The 25062-nt window shown below is 39.5% G+C and overlaps 1 protein-coding gene across 4 annotated transcripts in view; it reads right to left on the bottom strand.

Annotated features, from left to right (window-relative positions):
* LOC105483525 (phosphoprotein membrane anchor with glycosphingolipid microdomains 1) overlaps nucleotides 1–25062 on the bottom strand; it is a 145554-nt gene that overhangs the window by 95628 nt on the left and 24864 nt on the right. For 2 of the 4 annotated variants that reach the window (XM_071068061.1, XM_011744405.2), the window contains exon 2: nucleotides 2099–2157. The exons of 1 other annotated variant lie outside the window; for it this stretch is intronic. The gene's annotated coding sequence lies outside the window, so the exon portion shown is untranslated. Of the gene's footprint in view, nucleotides 1–2087; nucleotides 2158–25062 lie in introns of all 4 variants that reach the window. One more of the 4 variants, XM_071068060.1, reaches the window with a different exon arrangement.

The following is a 25062-nucleotide window of genomic DNA, read 5'->3' as shown; positions in this document are numbered from 1 at the left end:
GTAGCTGGGATTATGGGTGTGCAACACCATGCACAGCTAATTTTTATATTTTTAGTAAATACAGGGTTTCACCATGTTGGCCAGGCTGGTCTCGAACTCCTGGCCTCAAGTGATCTGCTCGCCTCGGCCTCCTAGAGTGCTGGGATTACAGGTGTGAGCCACCACACCCAGCCTGCTTTGCTTATGCTTCTAATAACTGGAAAGAACAACTCTGGAAGTTTCAAATATATTTCCAAGGCACAGGCACACTGGAAGCCCGAAAATGGGTTGGGGCAATTTTAAATTTTGAATTTCAAATTAAAACATCATAAAGTCGCTACTATTACCACTAAATTTGGTGCGGATACTGTCTGAATCTACTTCCACTCTGGCAATGATACACAATTACAAGTTTCAAAAGAATGTAGCCATCATGTTAGTTCTGATCTCAGCAGAAGAGGGAAAGGGGACATAAATTGGTTTTGGTGGCTCTTCTTTAATGTAGCAAAAATAACAAGCAAAGCGTCATTGTTGAGAAGAATGCTTATATTTAGTCAGAAAAAAAGCACAGCTGGAGATAAATTACTTTTCATGAATTCTATCTTCTTTATTACAGTGTCAGAGATATATTCATTTAAATAAATTAGAGCATCCACGGTGTGTTACTATGCTCCAGGCATTTATTAGATGTTGTAGGTACTAAAATAAAATATAAACGTTGCCCTCAAGCTTAGCTTCTATAGGAGGGTCAGACGGAGTAAAACTCAAGAAGTCAGCCACGTACAAAAAAGTACCACACAATGCTTTCCAGAAATTGGGAGGAATGCGATTCTACTACAGAAGCATGTGATGCCTATTCTAAAATATAAAGATTCTTGAGTTAAATCTTAATTACCCCCAACTGGAAAATGCTCTACATTTCAGGCCATAATAATGTGTGTAAGGCGAGCAGCTCTAGTGGAAATGGAAATGCATTAGAGAAAATGTCTAATCCCTGAATCGAGATTCTTGTCAAATATTAGGAGATCAGAGGAAGGCGTTTTTAGAGTGTGGATAATCAAAGGTCTTAATGTACTGATTCTTTAGCCTAAGTTAACTAACAAAAGGCAGGCTGATTTCCAGGATCTGCAGTTATGTTAAGAAAGACTGTGGCCTCAGAGGGGAACCAAGATAACCCTGAAATAGCTCCCTGCTCTCCTAAGAGGAAAGGGTTACTCTGGCAAGAGAAGGAATTTCTCAGTAAGTTGAAGCAAAGATTTAATTAAAAGACAGTGGCCTACTTTACAAGATTCCTTTGGTGAAAAGATGGGGAAAACTTAGACCAGATGAATTCCTTTCCAGGCCATATAGGAACTGGATAATGATTTAAAATGAATATGAGTCGGGCAGGCCACAACTCTAGAGGTTTGTAAAATAAATCTTTCAAATGGGTGGACATAGTGCTTCGAAGTCCAGGATTCATTATAAAAACTAATAATCATTGTAGTAAACTAATTCCTAAAATAAAATACAGAATGTCTTTGTGTTAACCTGTTCATTTAGTCTGAATGGTTTTTTCTGCATTTGGTCTGTTCACAGAAGATGACCCAAGGTCATTAAGGAATTATTAACATAACTTTATCATCAGCACAAAATGAGATTATTAATACCATGAATAATGATAACCAAAAACAGAGTCTCATATCTTTTTGGTAGTGGTGGCAGTGAGCACAGTGTATCCTATTAATCTCTCTATCAAGCCTATGAGACTATCCAATTATTATCCCTGTCTCAAAGATGAGGAAAGAGATTGAGACAGAGTAGGCATTTAGCCCAACTTCACAGAGGCTTTACAAAGCTCAGCCACGGATGGGCTTACCACCAATCAAATGGAAACACCATGTTGTAGGAAGTATACCCACTGGCGTCTTCGTTTCTATTGCAGAAGACCTAAGGTGCTAAATTCAAATCAGACTAGCTCATACCCTGGACGTTTTTCAGCTTAGAAGCTGTGTGTCTGTAGAGTTAACCCAAACAGAGTCTCCAAATCAACAACTGATGCATGCAAAGTTAAACTAAAAGCCAGTTTGAATGAGTAATAATGTAGAATAAACCAGATAAATAAATACTTTGAAATCACCGTTTCCCAGCAATGAAGTTGCGGCCAACTGCTGAAATAGGAGAACAACCTCGTGTTTTCTGGAAAAGAAACACAAGAGAAAACAATTTCAAAATTCGGAACTGGATTAAAACTGCAACAGTTAAGGGTAAAATGATCATCTTGTCATTTACTTATTTAAGATTTGGCCAATAGTAAGCAACTGAAAAATGATGATTTAATTAGCCTTTACTGCTTTAATACTATAATAAAAGAATGTTAAAAAGCAAAAGCTAAAACTTGCTCTTAAAATCCCAGACCTATATGTTATTCCTAATTTTCTACATGCAGAAAAGTAAAAATGATGGCATTAATAGCATGTAGTAATAAATTATGTCCATACTTCGTTTTAATCATTGCTGCCTTCTAACTCATTTGCACCAATGATAACAGTAACTAGGGTTTATCAACAGCACTGCACCTGCACACCTCAAACACAGACCTCTAGAGCCCATGTGCAATGTACATGGATTAAGCAAAAACAAAACTGGTTGCATGCCTCAAGAAGATGACAGTCTTTTCAGCAAAAAAAAAAAAAAAAAAAAAAAAAAGGTGAAACCAAATTGTGTGCAGACATGTGATAATTGTTATATTTAGCTATATTATTTAATGTCTTCATCTTGAAATATGCTGTATTTTTGTTAACATGGCTTCTTATGCTTAAAAATAAAACTATCACTTATAAAGATCACTTCTCCAAGAATAAGTGTGATTTGAGTTTGAGGAATGTAATCTCAAATCGAAAATTCTGTTTTTGTAGAACTGTGTATCTAAGTAGACATCTGAAAATATGCTAAGTGGAAGTAAAAAGCATGGGTAGTTAAAGAATGAACCTAATAACAAGACTGAATTTTCTCTAGAGAAATATCCACTGAGGGAAATCGGTGCCTCCTCTCCCCTCTTCTCTTTTTTGGTAAAGTTTAAAAGAGAAAAGAAAGCTATTTCTTAGAAGAAATGAAAAGCAAAACAACATTTGAAAGACCAAAGAGTCAAGCCGACAACAAGCAAGGTGGTAATTCCTCCCTGAGCTCCAGTGTCAGACTCCACAGTGTCCAGCAACACAGGAACCCCCAGACTCTTAACCCATGTAGTCTAAAAGCCACTTGAATATGAGAAAAGAGAAAAGCGCGGCAGAAGGCGAGAGGAGGTTCCATGCCAGAGAGGCAGTAGAATAGTAAAGAACACATTTGCCGAGTCCACATGCAACAAAGAAAGGCAATGGATTTCTCTGATGGCCAGTGATGATGAGCATTTTTTCATGTGTCTGTTGGCTGTATGAATGTCTTCTTTTGAGAAATGTCTGTTCAAATCCTTTGCCCACTTTTTGATGGGGTTGTTTGTTTTTTTCTTGTAAATTTGTTTGAGTTCTTTGTAGGTTCTGGATATTAGCCCTTTGTCAGATGAGTAGATTGCAAAAATTTTCTCCCATTCTGTAGGTTGCCTGTTCACTCTGATGGTAGTTTCTTTTGCTGTGCAGAAGCTCTTTAGTTTAATGAGATCCCATTTGTCAATTTTGGCTTTTGCTGCCGTTGCTTTTGGTGTTTTAGACATGAAGTCTTTGCCCATGCCTATGTCCTGAATGGTACTACCTAGGTTTTCCTCTAGGATTTTTATGGTATTAGGTCTAACATTTAAGTCTCTAATCCATCTTGAATTAATTTTCGTATAAGGAGTAAGGAAAGGATCCAGTTTCAGCTTTCTACTTACGGCTAGCCAATTTTCCCAGCACCATTTATTAAATAGGGAATCCTTTCCCCATTTCTTGTTTCTCTCAGGTTTGTCAAAGATCAGATGGCTGTAGATGTGTGGTATTATTTCTGAGGACTCTGTTCTGTTCCATTGGTCTATATCTCTGTTTTGGTACCAGTACCATGCTGTTTTGGTTACTGTAGCCTTGTAGTATAGTTTGAAGTCAGGTAGCATGATGCCTCCAGCTTTGTTCTTTTGACTTAGGATTGTCTTGGAGATGTGGGCTCTTTTTTGGTTCCATATGAACTTTAAAGCAGTTTTTTCCAATTCTGTGAAGAAACTCATTGGTAGCTTGATGGGGATGGCATTGAATCTATAAATTACCTTGGGCAGTATGGCCATTTTCACGATATTGATTCTTCCTATCCATGAGCATGGTAATGCAAATCAAAACCACAATGAGATACCATCTCACACCAGTTAGAATGGCGATCATTAAAAAATCAGGAAACAACAGGTGCTGGAGAGGATGTGGAGAAATAGGAACACTTTTACACTGTTGGTGGGATTGTAAACTAGTTCAACCATTATGGAAAACAGTATGGTGATTCCTCAAGGATCCAGAACTAGATGTACCATATGACCCAGCCATCCCATTACTGGGTATATACCCAAAGGATTATAAATTATGCTGCTATAAAGACACATGCACACGTATGTTTATTGCAGCACTATTCACAATAGCAAAGACTTGGAATCAACCCAAATGTCCATCAGTGACAGATTGGATTAAGAAAATGTGGCACATATACACCATGGAATACTATGCAGCCATCAAAACGGATGAGTTTGTGTCCTTTGTAGGGACATGGATGCAGCTGGAAACCATCATTCTTAGCAAACTATCACAAGAACAGAAAACCAAACACCGCATGTTCTCACTCATAGGTGGGAACTGAACAATGAGATCACTTGGACTCAGGGAGGGGAACATCACACACAGGGGCCTATCATGGGGAGGGGGGAGGGGGGAGGGATTGCACTGGGAGTTATACCTGATGTAAATGACGAGTTGATGGGTGCGGCACACCAATATGGCACAAGTATACATATGTAACAAACCTGTACATTAGGCACATGTACCCTACAACTTAAAGTATAATAATAATAAATTAAAAAAAAAAAAAAAAGAAAGGCAATGGACACTCTCTTCTCTTGGCCTTTTGCTGGGAAATCCCCCATCTTGAGCTACTAAGCACTATGGCTCAGCAACACTGTGGGTGCCGGGACATTTCCTCACCAGTCTGAAAACCTATCATTTATAAAACCAGGAGGATGCATTTCAAGCTCTAAACAACTGCATTGGAAACAAGTATTTGGGAATAGTCCCCAAATAGTACCCAAATGTTCAAAAGTGGAGAAAATTATTTTGAGAGGCTGCTAGTGGTATCTAAAACACTGCCAAATCTGTTTAATAAACACTCACTGATAAATCTTTGTGCTATACACAAGGGGCACACAAAGGCAAAGATAATAAGGCCCAGTTCAGGAGCCCAAGTTACAAGTAAGTAGCACAATACAGAGAGACACAAGGGATAAGAGGAGTATGAACAGGTTGTGATTACAGTACAGAAAAGAGTAGGATAGTTTGGCTCTGGAGGGCACCATTCGTGCTTATTCTCCAACCATCCCTTGTGATAAAACCCAAACCCCTGGCATTGTGGCAATCTCCCTTTCATAGTGCCCAGCCTTTCCAGTGTCATCTCATCATCCTCACTGCCCTCCTGAGTCCTCCATGCCTCTGCCACCCTGTCTGTTTTAGAGGCTAACCAACCAATATAGAAGAGTGAATAGACTAGGGGCACAGGGACCCACTGAGATGTGTGCTCCTTCAGCCGCGCTCACCAGTGTAGGTGAAGACGTGGCATGGGGAGAGAGCTGGGTTATACAGGGTTGGGGTTTTGCTAGTGAGTATATCTAATAGAGCACTTGTTTTTAAGCTGGAAACTGCAGTGTGCTTGTAAAGAGTGGGTGAATCCTGGCACCTGAAAGGTAGGTCCTCCAACTTGTTCCAACCTCCTGTTCCACTGTGTCTTCAGCCGGTCACATCCTTCTCAGTCCTCTCCTTCCTTTATTTATAATCCAATGAGGAAATAACTATAAACACCAATGTAAAGTACATGCTCTAAAACAGGACTTTCAACCTTGCCCTTGCTGACATTTGGGGCTAGAGAATTCTTTGTTTTGAGGGGCTAGCATTTCCTGCCCTGAGTTGTAATAAACAAAAATGTCTCCAGACTTCAACAAATGTCCCCTTAGGAGCAAAATCATTCCCAAGTTGAAAATCACTGGTCTAAAATGAATGGTGACTTATTAAAACACAATAATCTGAGCATAGTGGCTCACACCTATAATGCCAGCTCCTGAGGAGGCTGAAGTGGCAGGATTGCTTGACCCCAGGATTTGGAGGCTGCAGTGAGCTATGTTGTACCACTACACTCCAGTCTGGGCGACAGAGCTACGGCATCTCTTAAACAGAAACACACACTCACATACTCTCATATTTATATCTTAACTTTCATATCATGCAGAAAAACAGTAATGTGGATGGGGACCACTGGAAAAGGCATAGATGAGGGAGTGGGTGTATGTAAAAAGCATCTGTTGTATTCTTGGCCCTGCATGAGGTCAGCTATCTTATTCAATAAGCACAAAACACCCTGTGCTTTTCTCTGCGTCACAGCAGCTCTAAACCTTGAGAAGCAATGATTTAGTGCATGCTGACAATGTTATTAAAAGCAGAACTCTTCACAACAAAATAAAAAGTATTGCTAGATATGCCTTTCCTTCACTTTCAGTAGACTGAACACCTGACTCCTTGAGAATGATCAGCACATTTTCTTTCTTTCTTTCTTCTTATTATTATACTTTAAGTTCTAGGGTACATGTGCACAAAGTGCAGGTATGTGTACAACATATGTGTACAACATATGTGTACAACATATGTGTACAACATGTGTGTACAACATGTGTACAACATGTGTGTACAACATGTGTGTACAACATATGGTGTGCTGCACCCATTAACTCATCATTTACATTAGGTTTATCTCCTAATGTTATCCCTCCCCCATTCTCCCACCCCACGACAGGCCCTGGTGTGTGATGTTCCCCATCCTGTGTCCAAGTGTACTCATTGTTCAATTCCCACCTATCAGTGAAAACATGTGGTGTTTGGTTTTCTGTCCTTGTGAGTTTGCTCAGAATGATGGTTTCCAGCTTCATCCATGTCCCTACAAAGGACTTGAACTCATCCTTTTTTATGACTGCATAGTATTCCATGGTGTATATGTGCCACATTTTCTTAATCCAGTCTATCATTGATGGACATCTGGGTTGGTTCCAAGTCCTTGCTATTGTGAAGAGTACCACAATAAACATATGTGTGCATGTGTCTTTATAGCAGCATGATTTATAATCCTTTGGGTATATACACAGTAATGGGATGGCTGGGTCAAATAGTATTTCTAGTTCTAGACCCTTGAGGAATCGCCACGCTCTCTTCCACAATGGCTGAACTAGTTTACAGTCCCACCAACAGTGTAAAAAACAGTTCCTATTTCTTCATATCCTCTCCAGGACCTGTTGTTTCCTGACTTTTTAATGATTGCCATTCTAACTGGTGTGAGATGGTATCTCATTGTGGTTTTCATTTGCATTTTTCTGATGGCCAGTGATGATGAGCATTTTTTCATGCATCTGTTGGCTGCATAAATGTCTTCTTTTGACAAGTGTCTGTTCATATCCTTTGCCCACATTTTGATGGGGTTGTTTGATTTTTTTCTTGTAAATTTATTAAAGCTCTATGTAGTTTCTGGATATTAGCCCTTTGTCAGATGGGTAGATTGCAAAAATTTTCTCCCATTCTGTAGGTTGCCTGTTCACTCTGATGGTAGTGTTTTTTTGCAGTGCAGAAGATCTTTAATTAGATCCCATTTGTCAATTTTGGCTTTTGTTGCCATTGCTTTTGGTGTTTTAGACATGAAGTCCTTGTGCATGCCTATGTTCTGAATGGTATTGCCTAGGTTTTCTTCTAGGGTTTTTATGATTTTAGGTCTAACATTTAAGTCTCTAATCCATCTTGAATTAATTTTTGTATAAGGTGTAAGGAAGGGATCCAGTTTCAGCTTTCTTCATATGGCTAGCCAGTTTTCCCAGCACCATTTATTAAATAGGGAATCCTTTCCCCGTTTCTTGTTTTTGTCAGGTTTGTCAAAGATCAGATGGTTACAGATGTGTGGTATTAATTCTGAGGGCTCTGTTCTGTTCCATCAGTCTATATCTCTGTTTTGATACCAGTACCATGCTGTTTTGGTTACTGTAGCCTTGTAGCATAGTTTGAAGTCAGGCTGCATGATGCCTCCAGCTTTGTTCTTTTGGCTTAGGATTGTCTTGGCAATGTGGGCTCTTTTTTGGTTTCATATGAACTTTAAAGTAGTTTTTTCCAATTCTGTGAAGAAAGTCATTTGTAGCTTGATAGGGATGGCACTGAATCTATAAATTACCTTGGGCGGTATGGCCATTTTCACAATATTGATTCTTCCTATCCATGAGCATGGAATGTTCTTCCATTTGTTTGTGTCCTCTTTTATTTCACTGAGCAGTGGTTTGTAGTTCTCCTTGAAGAGGTCCTTCACATCCCTTTCTAGTGGAGGTGGGAAACAAACCCACCATCTAGCAGAACAGCTGTGATCATCACTGAAGAAAACCACAGAGGCGCTATGGGGGTAGCAACTGCCTGGGGAGTGGGCACTGCTTTGAGTTGGGGAGTCAGGAAAGGCATCACTGAGAAAATGTTGGTTGAGCACAGACCTGAAGGTTGGGATGAGGCAGGTCAGAAGGGGCTGGTTCCACTGGCCCCTCCATGTGCCCACCTTGGGCACCCCTCAGAGAGCTACAGCACGCCTGGTGCTTCCATGCCCACTGCAGGAGAGCACCGGCCAGGTGTGGGCACACGTGCAGACATGTGATCCAGGGAAGGTAGCAAGATTACCAGCTGAGAATGAGGATGGAGAGGGAGGTATTTGAGGTTTGAGGAGAGGGCACAAGAAGATGATCCAGAAAAGGGGAAGAGTAAACAGAATAGCAGCACAGGGACCCGCTGAGATGAAAGTGGAACCTGTGTGCACAGTGATGTGTGCTCCTTCAGCCGCACTCACCAGTGTAGGTGAAGATGTGGCATGGGGAGAGAGCTGTGTTACGCAGGGTCGGGGTTTTGCCAGTGAGGATCATGACGAAAGAGGGAGCAGCAAAGAACCTGAGGGTGGATGCAAAAGAATAATTATAACACGAGATCATGGAATCTAAGCTAGATAACTAGGAAAGGAGAACTGGAGAGGTGACAGACAATGAAAATTAGTGGGATCACTGGATGGTGAGTACTGGTGGGCCATGAATGGTTGGAGTTAAGGTACAGAGGATAGGAGACAGAAGGTGGTGATCAGAGGATGGAATGGTTGGGGAGAGAGTGGATTAGGCGCTTGCTACTTAAAGTATGGCCCCAGGACCAGCAGCTTCTGCAATATCTGGGGACTTGTTAAAAATGGCAGAATCTCAGATCCTACCTCAGATCTACTGAGTCAGACTCTGCATTCTAATAAGATCCCCAGGTGATTCACACTAAATTCGGGGAAAAACAGCCTTAAACCACTGTCACATCTGCACCATGCTGGCTCAATTTGCAGGCAACCAGAAGCCACAGACACCCTATAAAAAAGGGCTAGTGAATAGCATTCTGAGGTTAGGAAATTCCCTGGGGCTCTGTTTCCCCTTCAAACAGCTCCACTTTAAATTGTTCATTTTGGTTTCTTGGGTTTCCATCCAGCTGCCTGATGCTCTTGTTCTGCCAGGCCTTGCAGTCTTATGATATGGTTAGCGGGCTTGAAATTCAATTTCCCAAAGAACGCTGCTCCTCCAAATGTTGGTTAGCTTTCCCTCCCTGTCGGTAGGCAAAAGAGACCTCCTTACTTCCTGCAGCCAGGTACCCATCTCCACTCCAGTTTGCCTGCGAGAAGGCAACCAGATACTTAGTGTCCCCAATTCAGCCTGTGTAATTCCATGTGCCCATACAGATCTATTCCAAGACACTAATGCAAAATGTATAGTATTGCCATTTGTGGCTTTTTAGAAGTTTAGCTTCCTGCTATAATAATTATTCAGGGTTTTGTATCTTCTAGTATGAGTAGACTGACTTGCCTCTTTATAATTTTATAAAAAAGAGAAAACAGTTGTATATGACATTAGAGTGAAAGAAGAGGTTGAGTCTAGCTAATGGAGGCTTTGCCTCCTTACAATCTTTACTCCTAATGAAAAGAGTGTGATATTTTCATGAACCCAGACACAACCTCCTGTACAAACACTTGCATGTGAAATAATTTAGAATCTTTAGCTTCTTTCAAGACAAATGATTTCAGATGCTGTCACGTATGAGTTAAACTACAATTACTAATAATCATCAAGTACTATTTGCAGACACCATGCTATATATTCCATACATCCTCATCTTATTTAATGCTCACAAGAATTCTATGGGATTCATACTATTGTTATGCTGGTCCTACAGATGGGGAAACTGAGGCCTAGAAATGTGAAATGACACAGCCAGTGAGTGGTGGAGCCAAGTTTCAAACCCAAGTGCACCTGATTCCACAGCGACTCCTCATGCACATACACAGGATAACACACAGCTAAAGCCCAAGAGTGTGGCACACACAGCTTCCTCCACATTCCCACATCTCTGAGCATACACATAGTCATTACTAAATATTACATGTGCCTACTTAAGTTGAGAAGGTGTAAACAAGGGTCTCTAATCTCACTATTGGTAAATATCTGATACAGAGACCCTTGCTTAGATGTGACCATTTTCTAGATCTGTGAAAATTCTTGTAGCTCTTGCTAAGCTACAACAATCAATGAAATGAGCCATCTTGGCATCACTCTGCTAACCTGCGGTACAGTTATAACAAACTGGCTCATCACCATGGTACCTGAACACAATCTCGGTTGGTTGGTGACCTGGCCTCCAGGAACAGAACCTGTTTTGCTGTCAGGAGAAAATGCCAGCAATGACCTCTCATCTGATCCTTTCCCACACCAAGGTAGATCAAGTCCTCAGGTCAGTTCAGCAAATGCAGATGTGTACAGAAGAAACAGAACCAAATCCACAGCTTCCCATGTGAATTATCACAAGGCTTTGGACACACCAGTTTCCTTCTCAGCATCACCTAACAGCCCATGATTCAGAGACAACAATGTCCAGCTCTGCCTCCTTTGCTTCCCAAGGATGGTGTGAGGGTGACTAGATGGGCCTGCGGTTCTTGGGTAGGAGGAGCTGAGGTTAATTTAGTAAGCCCGTGTACACACACAGGGCTGAGCAGCACAAAGTCTAGCCAAGGCATCTGCATATGGTAATCAGGGTTAGGCGTTCAGGGCTAATAAAATATTTCTTTTTAAGTCAGTGAGGCCAAAACAGAGCAAACAACAACATTAAAAGTAGCCTGAGAAACTGATCTTCCCATTTCCAACCCCCATCTGCAAAAGAGAAAGAGAAATCTCTTGCTTTTATGTAAAAATTATAGGGCAACTTCTTTGGTTCCTCAGATTTTGAAAGGAAGACAAGCTGTAAGAAAATAAATATCCTAGGGCCCATGCTAAGTACATACTTTTTAAAAATTTTATTGTGTTCTATATCTGGGTGAACATTTATTATTCAATATTTATTACCGCCTCAATATTTATTATTGTCTCTAGGCATATTTCTCTGTCTTAGGTTGTCAAGTCTGATAAGGCAAAGACCAAATCTACTTAGTTCTTCTGTAAAGCATGGGAAGCTGTTATGCATAATTAGGCACTTAAAGAGTTTTTGATGAAGATGATTATGAAGAATAAGAATGCTTAATACCATGGTAGGCATGTTTCATGAAACCTTCCTGTCTTTTCTAAAATGTCAGCCGACTGCACGTTCATAGAATCGTACAGTTAATGGAACCTTGAGCTTAGAAATCGTGCAGAGCTTGCTAAACAGTGTGTGATCTGCAGACCAGCAGCATTGGCACCACCCAGGAACTCATTAGAAAGGCAAACCCTGGACCTCGCTCCAGACCTACTGAGTCAGAATCTGCACATTTAACAGGATGTACATTAAAGTCTAAGAGGCACCAACTAGAGAACCATCAAGGTCAACTGCTTCATTTTAGAGTTGAGAAAGTTTGGGACCCAGACAGGCTAAGTGATTTGTAAGCCCTTCCATACCTTGACCTGGGATTTGTTGCTCTCTATTCCAACCTTCTACAGCCTCTTCTCCTTCAGGAGTACTCCTCCTTGCATTTCTCTTCTGTGGGCCTATGGGAACAAAGCTGTAAATAAATAACAACCCACAGATTGCAGGGAACACTGCAATAATGGTAATATTTGTTTGCCTCAGTCTTTATTCTTTTCCTCACTCACATTTGAATACTAATTGTCACCCTCCTAACATATAACTTTTATGGAAAAAACATTAATTTCTTCAGGTGTAAAGAGATTGGCTGTACTTTTGTCCACAACTAAGTTTTTTTTTTAACATTTAGAAATCTGAAAGGAATTTGTTGGATATAAAAGAAAAATGCTGTCTTGAAGAAGATATGCCTTAAAACCAGCAGAGATTAACCAAATAAATAACACAAGATGTGGAGTAATGGATTGAAAATAATATGAAAATTTTGCTAAAAGTGAAATGTTCAGATTGGTTAGAGACAAGGACAGACTGACCTGTGTTCCATCACTTCCTAAATAAACCCTGGGAGAGACCACCCTATCAAAGAGAGTGAGAACGGGACAGGCTTACTTAAAAGCCACTCTCCTCTCCCTCAAGGCATGACCTTCATAAGAGAACATCATCCTATCATTTGGGATCAAACCCACGTAAATGAAATGGATCAATAAAAATCCATGTATTATTTCTGACATGATCATTGTTATAAATGTACTCAGCAAATGTCTTGAGGTACAGAAGTAGGAAAGTACATAGAATGTGTCCGCTAATTTATCTTCTTCAGTGCCAGAGTTTCTGGGTTTGAAGTACTTAGTTGTATGTGATTTTTCATATACTTATTTATTGAGTTAAGTGGGCTTAAACTTTTAATGTGTTTAATAAAATCAGCTGCAAAAGTATTAAAACCTACTACTAAAGACATTTGGTAGACAAATATCTAGAAAGAATTGAGGTCAATCAATTTCATTGAAATTTGAAGGTTTTTCTTCTCTATCCCTTAGTTAAGTAGGGATAAGAACTAAGGCCTTCTTCACCAGGGCAAAATACCTTCCTAACATATTATAAGTCATAAACAGATATACTTTGGAAATGAGAAGATTTGGGTTTAGCACACAGACTGAACCTGAAAAATCATCTAAGGTTGGAAACAGGTTCTCCAAAGAGGAACATCTAAGTTTCTTTGGAAAACAGACACGTTTTCTTTGGAGAAAACACACATTGACAAGGATCTCAAATGCAGGCAATCCTTTATCCTTGCTTATTATTCCTTTATCCTTCCTTATTTTCTCGAAATTTCTTCTTAGGCTCCTGACTCCATACACTAAGGGACAGGCTATTTAGATGACATTGTAGGTACAGAATAAAAAGAGCAATTGACAAAAAAAAAAAAAAAAAAAAAAAAAAAATTGTCCAGTGCAGAGATGCTGCTACTTACTGGCTGTTTACACTAGGAGGGAAACACTATTATTATTCCCATTTCACACACGAGGAAACTGAAGCATTCAAAAATCACTTATTTGCTCAAGGTTACACAGTAGTATGGCAGAGTGAGGCAGAAACTAAAAACACACGGTCTGGTTCTAGAGTACAGATGCTTTATTCAATATTTATTTCATTTTTCACCCCTTCACCCACTTCCTTATCTTCCATCTTGCCTGCAAATGCTAGAGTTCCACCTACAGTGGAATTATAAGCTAAGAAGTCACTGATCTCCTGGTCTGGTGAAATCCTAGCCAGGACTCAACCTTCGCAGGCCTCCCCTTCAAGTAACGATAACACAGATTAGCAACCAGAGGTCGGACAGGAAGAGTCTACAGATTCCATCCCAAGCAGCCTCTCCATTCCCTGATTCCCCCCTCTTACTTTCTATCAGCTCAAACACTAGTTTCTGCATTCATACGGGAGCCAACAAGTAGCCACTTCTTCAGGAATCACATGCCCAGCCTGGAAGGTCATCCCAACACCACTCACGCAAACAAGGCAGCCTCCAGTATCTACTCCTCGATTGGAAAGAAAAAAACAAAAACACTTCTGACTGTAATATAATTTGCAGGATTATTATCCTCAGACAATATGAATTACTTAGGAGTTCAACGTCAAACATAATCATTTCACTTCTGGGCGTCTACTCTGTAATGAGAATGTGCTAGGCACTACAAAGACTATCAACAGGAATAACTTATTAACCCTTCCCTCATGGCAAATTCCCCTTCTGCGAAATTCTTTACTTCCATTTCCTACTTGGTCAACTATTTCACACTGAGCATATGAGACTCAGGAGAGACACTCAGAGTTGGGCCCCTTAAGAGAAAGGCCAACAAGGGTGGAGGGGCCTTGAACTGTAGAACTGAAAATACTTCAGTAGAAAGCCAGACAGAGAAGAAATATTTATTATTATTATGCATATCACATGCCAAGAAGCAAAATCAATTTATTTCACTTATTTATTTATTTATTTATTTATTTATTTACTTTGAGACAGGGTCTCGCTCTGTTGCTCAGGCTAGAGTACAGTGGCACGACCATGGCTCACTGTAGCCTCAACCTCCCAGGTTCAAGTGATTCTCCCACTTCAGCCTCCCAAGTAGCTGGGACTATAGGCACATACCACCATGCCCGGATAATTTTTAAAATTTTCTGTAGAGGTTGAGTTTTGCCATCTTGCCCAGGCTGGTCTCAAACTCCTGGGCTCAAGTGATCCTCCCATCAAGGCCTCCCAAAGTGCTGGGATTATAGGCATGAGCCACTGCACCTGGCACAAAATCAATTTATAAGCACCTCATTGAATCTCCAGATAAACTACTAGAAAGTCTCTAGAAAGGAATGTTAAAGCAATTGTAGCAATAAACAGAGTGACTGTGCAATACTCATAATTTCTAATTTAAGAAATATTGAAGGAGACATATTCTATTTCCTGTATGCCTATTTTGTTTTAGTGACTAGTCTTCATCAACGGACTAGTGATTTCAGCACCTTCAATTCTATGGGAGTCTTGAGTTTAATAACTGCAAATCCACTAATAATGGAGATTTTCAGAAATATAACTTTAAGTAGTTTATAATCAGGAAGAATACAACCCCCCAAATTGCCAAGATAAAAGGTAAAACGTAAAAGCCATGATTTGGTGTGAGGTGGGCAGAGGCATTTCCTCTAAGAAAAACAACAGTGTTGCACAATAAAAACCAGCTGATGGTTGGCTGTGGTTTCTGGGTAAGGAGTTGTAAGGACAGAGGCAAACAACCTCAATTAAAGAGGCAGTCCCTAAACATCCTATATCTAACTCCTTTGGGAGAATTTAGAATGTAAACCCAGTGTTGGCAGATTTTCTTATTTTTCCTGAGAAGCTAGAAGCCTGGATTTTTATTATCTCACAATGTCTAAATATATACTGCTAATGTGAATAATCTACTGCCCAGCACTAAGTGGGCAGACAAAATATGCTTGAGGATCAGGTCTGAGGGCCATTTGGAATATGGCTTCTCCCAGGTGTGAGTAGGATGGGATTTTGATAGGAAAGGTCTTGACTTTCAGTCCCACAGCTATGACTCTGTGACCTAGGAAAAGTGCTTAAACTTTCTGAGGTGAGTGTCCTGCTTTAGAAAGATACTTGGATACTAATAGTCTATGTAGACAGGCCAAAGAGTATAGTCACTAGGAAAGGATGCAGACTTTGGGACCAGACTGTCGAGTCCAAATGTGGCCTCACTACTCATCAGGGCAAATCATTCCACCTCCCTGTGTCTCAGTGTGTTTTTCTTTACAATAATGCTGACCTCACAGGGTATTTAGGAGTTAACAAATATTATCTATTTTTAACATATATGATTGATAAAACAGAATCCCTCACCTTCCTTCCCAATCCCCAAGCAAAAAAAAAAACAAAAAAACAAAACAAAAAAAAAACAGACTTCAGAAGAGGCAACTTTGTACTAACATCTTTCTGAACTTGGATATGCAAAGTTCTTTATATATGGTATAGCATTGTGTTTTCAAATTGATGTAGTTACAAGAAATTTTAAAAAGTTATTTTAGTTTTTAAATTAAATTTTAAAATTTTAGTTATAGATTCACAAGCCGTTACTTATAATAAAGAGGGATCTCACGTACCCACTGCTCAGTTTCCCTCGCTGGTAACTTCTTGAAACACTATAGTACAATATTACAACTAAGGTATACACATTAATAGAGGAAAGATATAGAACACTTCCATCACCAAGTATTACTCATGTTGCCCTTCTGTAGGCCCACCCACTTCCCTCCTGCCCCAGCACATCCTTAACTCCTAGCAATCATGAATCTCATCTCTATCTGTACGATTTTATCACTTAAAGAATGTTATATAAATGGAGTCATGTTACATGTAGCCATTTGGGACTGGCCTTACTCACACAGCATGGCTCTCCAGAGATTCACACTAGCTGTTGCATATATCAATAGCTCCTCTGTTTTATTGTGGAGTAGTATTCCATGATACGGATGTACTGGTTTGTTTAGCCACTCATCCATTAAAGGACATTTGAGTTATTTTCAGTTTTGACTATTACAAATAAGGTTGCTATAAGCATTAATACACAGGTTTTTGTGAGAATGTATCTTTATTTCTCTGGGATTAAATGCTGAGGAGTGCAACTGCTGTATCTCAAAATCCTTGGCTAGGTGCAGTGGCTCACGCCTGTAATCCCAGCACTTTGGGAGGCCGAGGTAGGCAGATCACCTGAGGTCAGGAGTTCACGACCAGCCTGGCCAACACAGCGGAACCCCATCTCTACTAAAAATACAAAAATCAACCGGGCATGATGGCACATGCCTGTAGTCCCAGCTACTCGGGAGGCTGAGGCACAAGAATTACTTGAACCCAGCAGGCAGAAGTTGCAGTGAGCCGAGACTGTGCCATTGTGCTCCAGCCTGGGCAACAGAGCGAGACTCTGTCTCAAAAAGAAAAAAAAAAAAAAATCCTGAAATTACTTACCTCTGCAAAATCCCTTTTACCACATTAAAAAATAAAAATAAAAAAAGAACCTGGTTCACTGGTTCTGGGAATCAAGACGTGAACATCATTGGTGGGGGAGCCATTATTCGGCCTACTGTGCTCATCTCCTTTTATCTGTAGGGTTCAGTCTTTTGTTAAATGTGGCAAGTCTTCAGCTATGATTTCTCAAGTACTTTTCCAGCCCCTCCCTCTTCCTATGCTTAAGGGACTCTAATGACACAAGAGATAGATGTCAAGTGTAGTTCCACAGGTCCTTGAGGCTCTATATTCTATTTTCTTTCTAGTGTTGAGACAGAATAATTTTGATGGTTCTCTCTTTACTGATTCTTTCCCCTGACCCCTGCATTCTGTTGTCCAGCCCATGCACTGAGATTTTTATTTTGGTTACTGTATTTTTCTGTTCTAAGATGCTCACTAGGTTCTTCATTATATTTCCTATTTATTTCCTGAAGTTTCTATTTTGTCATTTGCATCCAGCATGTTCAGAATTCCTCAATGATGCATTTTTATGATGGCTGTTTTAAAATCCTTAGCAGACAAGTCTAACATCCCTGTCATTTTGGTGCTGGCCTCTGTTGACTGCCTTTTTTTTTTCTTCATTCATTGTGAGATCTTTCTGGTTTTTGGTATAACAAGTGATTTTTTTCATTGAAACATTTTGGGTATTATGTTATGAGACTCTGGATCTTACTTAAACTTTCTATTTTAGTTGCTTTCCTCTGTTACCACTCCAACAAGGGAATGGGGAGACTGTGTTATTATTGCTGGTTATCCTGATGACTAGGGTTGAATCAGGTTCCCTACTACACCTCCCCTGATACCTGAGGCTGATGCATTCTTACTGCTAGGTAGGGGTGGGAGTTCCGGCTCTCCATCGGGTCTCCAACAATACTTCCTGGCTGGGAGAAGCAGTGTTTCTGGTTCCCACATGATGTCCACTGACACCTCCACAGTCAGAGAGGAAAAGGGCTCCTTATTACCGTCAAGAATTGGGGAGAGTAGAAACCCAGGTTCTGCATGTGGTTTCTACTTACATGGGGTTGGGGTGGAGGCTTTTGTTACTACGCAGCAGAAATGAAAGCCTTGGCTCCCGACTCAGTTTTCTGCGACACTACCCAGTGGTGAGGGCTGGGGTGCCTCAGGACACCTCAGCCCTCAATTTAGAGCTGGCAAGGGTGAAAGTCTAGGCTTCCCTATCAGCTTTTGCTGGTAGGGTGAGACACTTTTTTTTTTTCTGTGGGGTTTGGCTAGAGTACAACAGTTATTATCTAAAAGTTTTCCATTTTGCTAGGCTTTACCTTTCCTGGTCCTCTGGTTTCAGAAAACAGATTTTTCATCTTTTACTTATTTGCTTTTGTATGTGCCTGTTGGTGTCTTCTGCTCGCTGCCTTCTTCATCAGGAATATATGGAATCTCAGTCGGGTGTGGTGGCTCACACTTATAATCCCAGCACTTTGGGAGGCCGAGGTGGGTGGATCACTTGAGGTCAGGAGTTCAAGACCAGCCTGGCCAACATGGTGAAACCTCATCTCTACTCAAAATACAAAAATTAGCTGGGCATGGTGGTGCATGCCTATAATCCCAGCTACTTGGGAGGCTGAGGCAGGAGAATCACTTGAACCCAGGAGGAGGAGGTTGTAGTGAGCCAAGATAGCACAACTGCACTCCAGCCTGGGCAACAAAGCAAGGCTCCATCTCAAAAAAAAAAAAAAAAAAAAAAAAAGGAATATATGAGCTCTGGGAAATATGATGCAAAAAGAAGAAAAGCCAGGGTAACTCACTATTGTGTACTGCCTGGGTTTTGAGTTCTATAGATATTCTGCCATCTTTCCTCTACTTTCCAGAATCTTCTTACGTTTGTTTTATGTACAATGTCTAGGAATTTTAGTTGTACTTAGTGGGAAGAACAGGGAAAAGTATGTCTACTCCATCTTCCTGGAAACAGAACAAATTCTTCCTTTAATTTTGAGGTTAAAATTAGAAAGCTCGTTAAGTAAGGACATTGGATTTGCTATACTGAAAAGGCTACATCCAATAGTAGCAAAAGTTTACATAAAATCAATTTAAAATACTTTCAAAATGCGTTAGGAAAAACTTCAAAACCATGTATTTAACCCTTCAGAAAATCAATTTTAAAATAATATATTTAAAAGTTCTCAAAAAGTACTCAAATGATGTTAACTTTTTGTTTTAAGATATTTCAAGAAAATGAAAGGAAGCGACTTTTTCTATGTGGGTGCCATTTTGCAATTATTACCCTTAATACGAGAGGTTTTTAGTTTTCTTCCTACTTTGGTAATCATTTGAAGGCTTCTTTCTTTCCTAAGCTGTCTATAAGAAGTGGCTACACAGGTCTTATGTAAGATTATATTTATATTATCTCAAAAATGTTCTCCCCGATGGCTTTTTATGGGATTTAAGAGAACTGGATGTACATTACGAGTGTCAGTCACTATATTATAGCAGATAAGTTCTAAAAATTACATCTATTTTCCTTTAACCAACCCTTTATTATAAGTAAAATGTACAGAGTGGCAAAAACACAGTGAAAAGTAAATGGAAATCTATGTGAAATACATTAAGATGAAGTCCATTTTCTTTTTTCACAGTTCAACATGAAAGGTTACTGTTAAGAAATTTGAGAGAAAGTGTCAGAATCAAATAAGATACAATAAGTGGCAAGAAACGTATAAATAAAAATACCCTTCAAATTGATGACGGCACTTTAAAACAATCTAGGAGTAGCTCTGAATTAAAATGGTTGTTGGGCCTTTACTTGGAATAGTTCTTAGAAAAATCAGGGCTCTGATTTTAAGCTCCATGTGCCAATTAGAAGCAAATGGTGATTCCTCGGGCTAGACTCTAAATTCATCACGTTATTGCTTCATATAGCCATTTTCTCTTCCTTCGTTGAACAGAAGGAAACTGCATGGTACAGTACTCAGTGAAATGTAAAATAAGGATTAACAAGCCATTCTGGAGATTTAGCAAAATGAAGCTTCATCAACCAGCTTGACTCACAGCCAATCCAGCAAAAAGCACCCTAGAAAGAAAACTAAACAGTGAAGTGACAAGTAGCACAAAAAATTAAATAACTCAGGCATTAAAATCATGAAAAGGTGCATTGTGTTCTGTGATCAACCAAGCCCATTACTAGAATAACAAGAGTCCGTGCTGTACTAAATATGCAAGTCCAAAACAGCCCGCTGGCCTACCGTGAAATCTGCTTTGGAAAGAAAACAGTACATTACCCTACCTATCGCCACAGAAGTAAATTTACCAACAGAGAGGAATAGAAGAATATATAGGACTTTGTGAGGATTTATTTTCCCTTTATGTAAAAAGGACACATGACACGTCCTTACAGGGCTGAGGTATAGCAAAGGCTATGCCATCTCCAGGTGTCTGAGACCTAGAAATAATGTTGAATAAATTTGAGTTTTGTTTGGTCAGAGTAAGTCTTTCATATGCAAAACTGAACTGGTAATAGAGTCAGGTAAACTTAAGTACACAGTCAATATTTGAAGTCTTTGAATGCTTAACATTATAGCACGCATTTTGGTCAATTATTTTTTTTTTGTTTAGGGTCTTTTTCATATACAATTCTAATTCTTCTAGCAAGTAGTTACACTTTTAATCTGGCTTGTTTTTTCAGTTTATTTCATAATAAAATTTTGCCTTATTTAATAATGAATATTTACTCTAAATCAGAATTTATTACTGAGAGTACTGTAAAAAGAAGTCATCTAGTTCATTTTTTCATCTTCAGACAGGAATACGTTAAAGTAGTTCAGGGCAAACATGAGTAGTTCTTACTCTCACTGTTAGGGAAGAAGGCAAGAAATGTGTGTGTGTGTGTGTGTGTGTATAAAAGGATGCAATAACAGGACATAAAAGAAAAAATATTTGAAGCATATAGAAGTGGAATAGTCTCTGGAATATATAAAAATACCTACATATTGATAAGAAAAACACAAACAGCCCAAACAAAAAATAGGCAAAAGACACAAACAAATGTCTCTCATGAGAGAAAGCACAAATTGTTCATAATTGTAGGAAAAGATGTTCCACCTCATTGGCAGTCAGGGAAATGCAAATTGAGGGCCATATTAAGATATTATTTCATATCTACTAGACAAGCAAATTTAAAAATATAATGTTAGGTTATGGTGTGGAGGAGGTGCATTGGGATACTCTCATTTACTGCTTGTGAGAAAGTAAACTGATATAACCACATTGAAAAAAGTTTCTCATTGCCTTTTAAAACGTACATGTCTATGACTGATGATAAGCACTTCTACTCTAAGGTACATGGCCCACAAGCTAAGAATTACTTTTATATTTTTAAAGAGTTGTAGGAGCGGCCGGGCACAGTGGCTCATGCCTGTAATCCCAGCACTTTGGGAGGCCAAGGCAGGCGGACCACGAGGTCAGGAGATCGAGACCAGCCTGACCAACATGGTGAAACCCCGTCTCTACTAAAAATACAAAAATTAGCTGGTCATGGTGGCACGTGCCTGTAATCCCAGCTATTCCGGAGGCTGAGGCAGGAGAACTGCTTGAGCCCAGGAGATGGAGGTTGCAGTGAGCCGAGATCACACCATTGCACTCTAGCCTGGGCAACAGAACAAGACTCTGTCTCAAAAAAAAAAAAAAAAAAAAAAAATTGTAGAAGCAGCAGCAGCAACAGTGACTATATGTGCCCTTGTAATGCTTAAAATATTTAATACCTCACCATTTACAGAAAAAGTTTGCTGACCCATTTTACTCTTGCATATTCTTTGCATTGTGTTAATAATAGAACAGGATGATAACATCCAAATGTCTATCAACAGGAGAGTGGATAAGTCAATTGTGGAATATTCATACAACAGAACTCTATTCAGCAATGAAAATGAACCACAGCTAGATGCAACATACTGTAATCTCAACAATAACTGAGTAAAAGAAGCAAGTCACAGGGCACACTGAGTAGGACTCGACTTGCACAAAGTTACAGAACAAGCCCAGCTAATGTTTCAGGGATAAGCGCATGCATGTGGCTCTATGGCTATATGAGAACAAACCCTCGGCTGCAAGGCTACACTGCAGTCAGTCACCTGGGCTGGCCAGACACCCCGCACTGGGGCTGGAGACCTAAGTAAGTCATTTTGTATGTTGTCCACTATGACTTAAAGAATTTTGACAGTTTTAGGAAAGGGAAGACATTTGAGGTGTCATTGGGCTCCTCCTAAATACATATCAAAGATCAGTGGAGAAAAATACTGATTTAAAGCTTAAGATTTCTCAGAACCAACATTTACTCTAATTTTAAAATACTTTGGTACTCTCTAATTACCTCATTCTTTTTTTTCCTAAAATGACTCCTCAATATCTATTATCTCAAGAGAGCTTTACGTCTCGGTGTGCTTCTTTGATTATGTATTATTTACCTCCCAATTCCTTCCTAAAAGGATTTGAAGCAGCCTGAGTAATTTACATGTTTATGAAAAAAATGTACTAGACACAAGTGGAACATTGTGTTTCAACAGCAGTTCATTAGAATTACAACTGGTTATCAATGCTATTTTTATGATCTTTAATCCCTCAAAGTCCATTACCCTTCAAAAGAATAGTTCCTGGCACTAAAATAAGCATTCCATAATCATTATTAACCGCGGATTTTTTTCACCTCTCTTATTTTTTTCTCTACTGCATTTAACACCATAATGTGTTTATCCTTGCTATAGTTAGGGGGTTAGGGTTAGGGCTAGGGTTAGGACAAATTGCAAAATGACTATAATACAAATAGCAAAATGACTATAATACAAATAGCAAAATGACTATAATACAAAATTAGACAAATAGCAAAATGACTATAATATCTTTTGGTGTAATCAGAAAGAGCTGGGTAAGGAGATCTAGAAAATAGTGGGAAAGTACTAAGTCACAAAAAAAGAGCCCAAATAAATCTGCCTTGCCTATTTAATGCAAACAAACACATATCTGAACAGACAAGCAAACCCCACCACCCACCTTCAGAAAAGTTACCTTAACATGCCAGTGGAAAGATCTAGAAATGCTAAACTCTAACAAGAGCAAAGGAAAGTTGTTATGGAAAATATCAAAGTGAAAGGATTTAGATAAACTGAAGAGGTTCATTTATCATCCTTAAGGAAAAAAGGTACATCAGCAAAGGACAGTTTCTTTCTTGTCAATAATAACCGATCTATTTGTTTTCAGCTTTTTGAGAAAGCATTGTACCACATTCTTACTGTTCACCACTGTAATTCAATATGTTAAATGATTTTTACAAGTGGAGATTTATCACAATTCTGTCAAGAACTGTGAAAGATCTGAGATTTCACCCAACTTACAAGTTAACAAGTTGGCCTGCACATTTTTACAGATGCTGGGAGAAGATACAAAACTCCTGGGTCTGAGACAAAGGACTTAATTATTTACAGGATAGTTAACAGCATTAAGTTTCATGTTCAATCACTTCTACTTCGTGCCCAAATACAGGGGGCACTGTGGAGGGACTCAGGCAGATGCTGTGCATGCAGTGGGGTTTGTATCATACTTAAAGAACCCTGAGTTTAGGGAACATGAACTGTTCATAATGGAGCCTTGCCCTGCTCGGAGACATTATCTTTATTGGATTGCATGGTAAACAAACCTACCCTTTGCTCTGGAGGGAAACACTATCTTTAGCTTCCACAGCTTTATCTTCTACAGCTACATTACAAACATCCTTGAAAAGACAGTTTAGAACAAAAGGGTTGTCAGTGCCTCTGCTTGCACGACATGCAGAAACATGAGAGACCATGAAGAATGGTCTCCCAGCATGCTCATTTAAAAAACAAAAACAAATCTGTGAGGGAAGATGTTGATTGAAATTGCATTAAACTTACAGATTAATTTTAAAAATCACACATGATCCTATATTGAGTCTCTCAATCCAGAAACTCTGCATATATCTTTCCACTTACTCTTAGCTCTTTTATGCATTTCAATAGTTCTACAATTCTCTTCACAAAGGGCCATGAGTAGTTTCTGTTGCTAATGTAAATGGTATTTTTATATAATTAAAACAATCTCAAACAAGTACCTAATTTTCCTGGTGTACAGGAATACAATCACGACATGTCCCACAATTTTTCTACACTCTCTCCCAGGTAATTTGTGGAATTCCCTCTTGGCTTTATCAATCCATAGCATTCTATAAATATTCAATGAGTATTCTATGTCCCTGGGGTGGACTATAAAACAGGAACACATCTATGGAGCTCTTATTCTGTGCCAGACTCTGTTCTGATGCTTTCTATATATTAGCTCTTTTATTTCTCACAAAACCCTACGAGACATTCTGTTATTTAGATGAGGACAATTAAAAAGATAGGATATGTAACTTGCCCAACGTCACAAGTAAGTGATTGGTTCCTACAGACTAGATCCAATGCTAGACACTGAGGAAATAAATATTAAGATGTGACATCTGCCTTCAAGAAGCTCATAGTCCAGTGGGAGAAAGAGAGACCACTAACCAGAAATTATAGCAGAGTGTGAAAGGCATTTTGAAAGGGATTTGTAATAGAGCACGTGGGAATGCAAATGAGGGACACTGAAACCAGAACAGGTTGAGGTGTTTGGCCAGTCAGGATCAGCTTCTCAGAGAATAGGACACCTGAAGAGGGAAGTCAGCTGACGAACTCTAGGGAATGGTTTATGAAAGCCTCGGGCCACACGTGAGGAACCCTGAGTTATATAACTAGAACACAGATTACACAGCAGAATGCCAGAAATGAGGCTGACTGACCACTAGGGTGGTCACTAAAGACTCTGTATGCCACATTAAGGAGTTAGATCTTTACCTGGAGACAATGTTCAGAAAAATCAATGAAGGATTTTAAAGAATGACCTGAGCAAATCGGCATGTTAGAAAATTCTCCCTGGCAGGAGGGTGGAAAATAT

This window comes from Macaca nemestrina, chromosome 8 (genome assembly GCF_043159975.1).
Source record: "Macaca nemestrina isolate mMacNem1 chromosome 8, mMacNem.hap1, whole genome shotgun sequence".
Lineage (NCBI taxonomy): Eukaryota > Metazoa > Chordata > Mammalia > Primates > Cercopithecidae > Macaca > Macaca nemestrina.
Note: the sequence above shows the minus strand (reverse complement) of the source record. Positions and strands in the feature narration are given on the sequence as shown.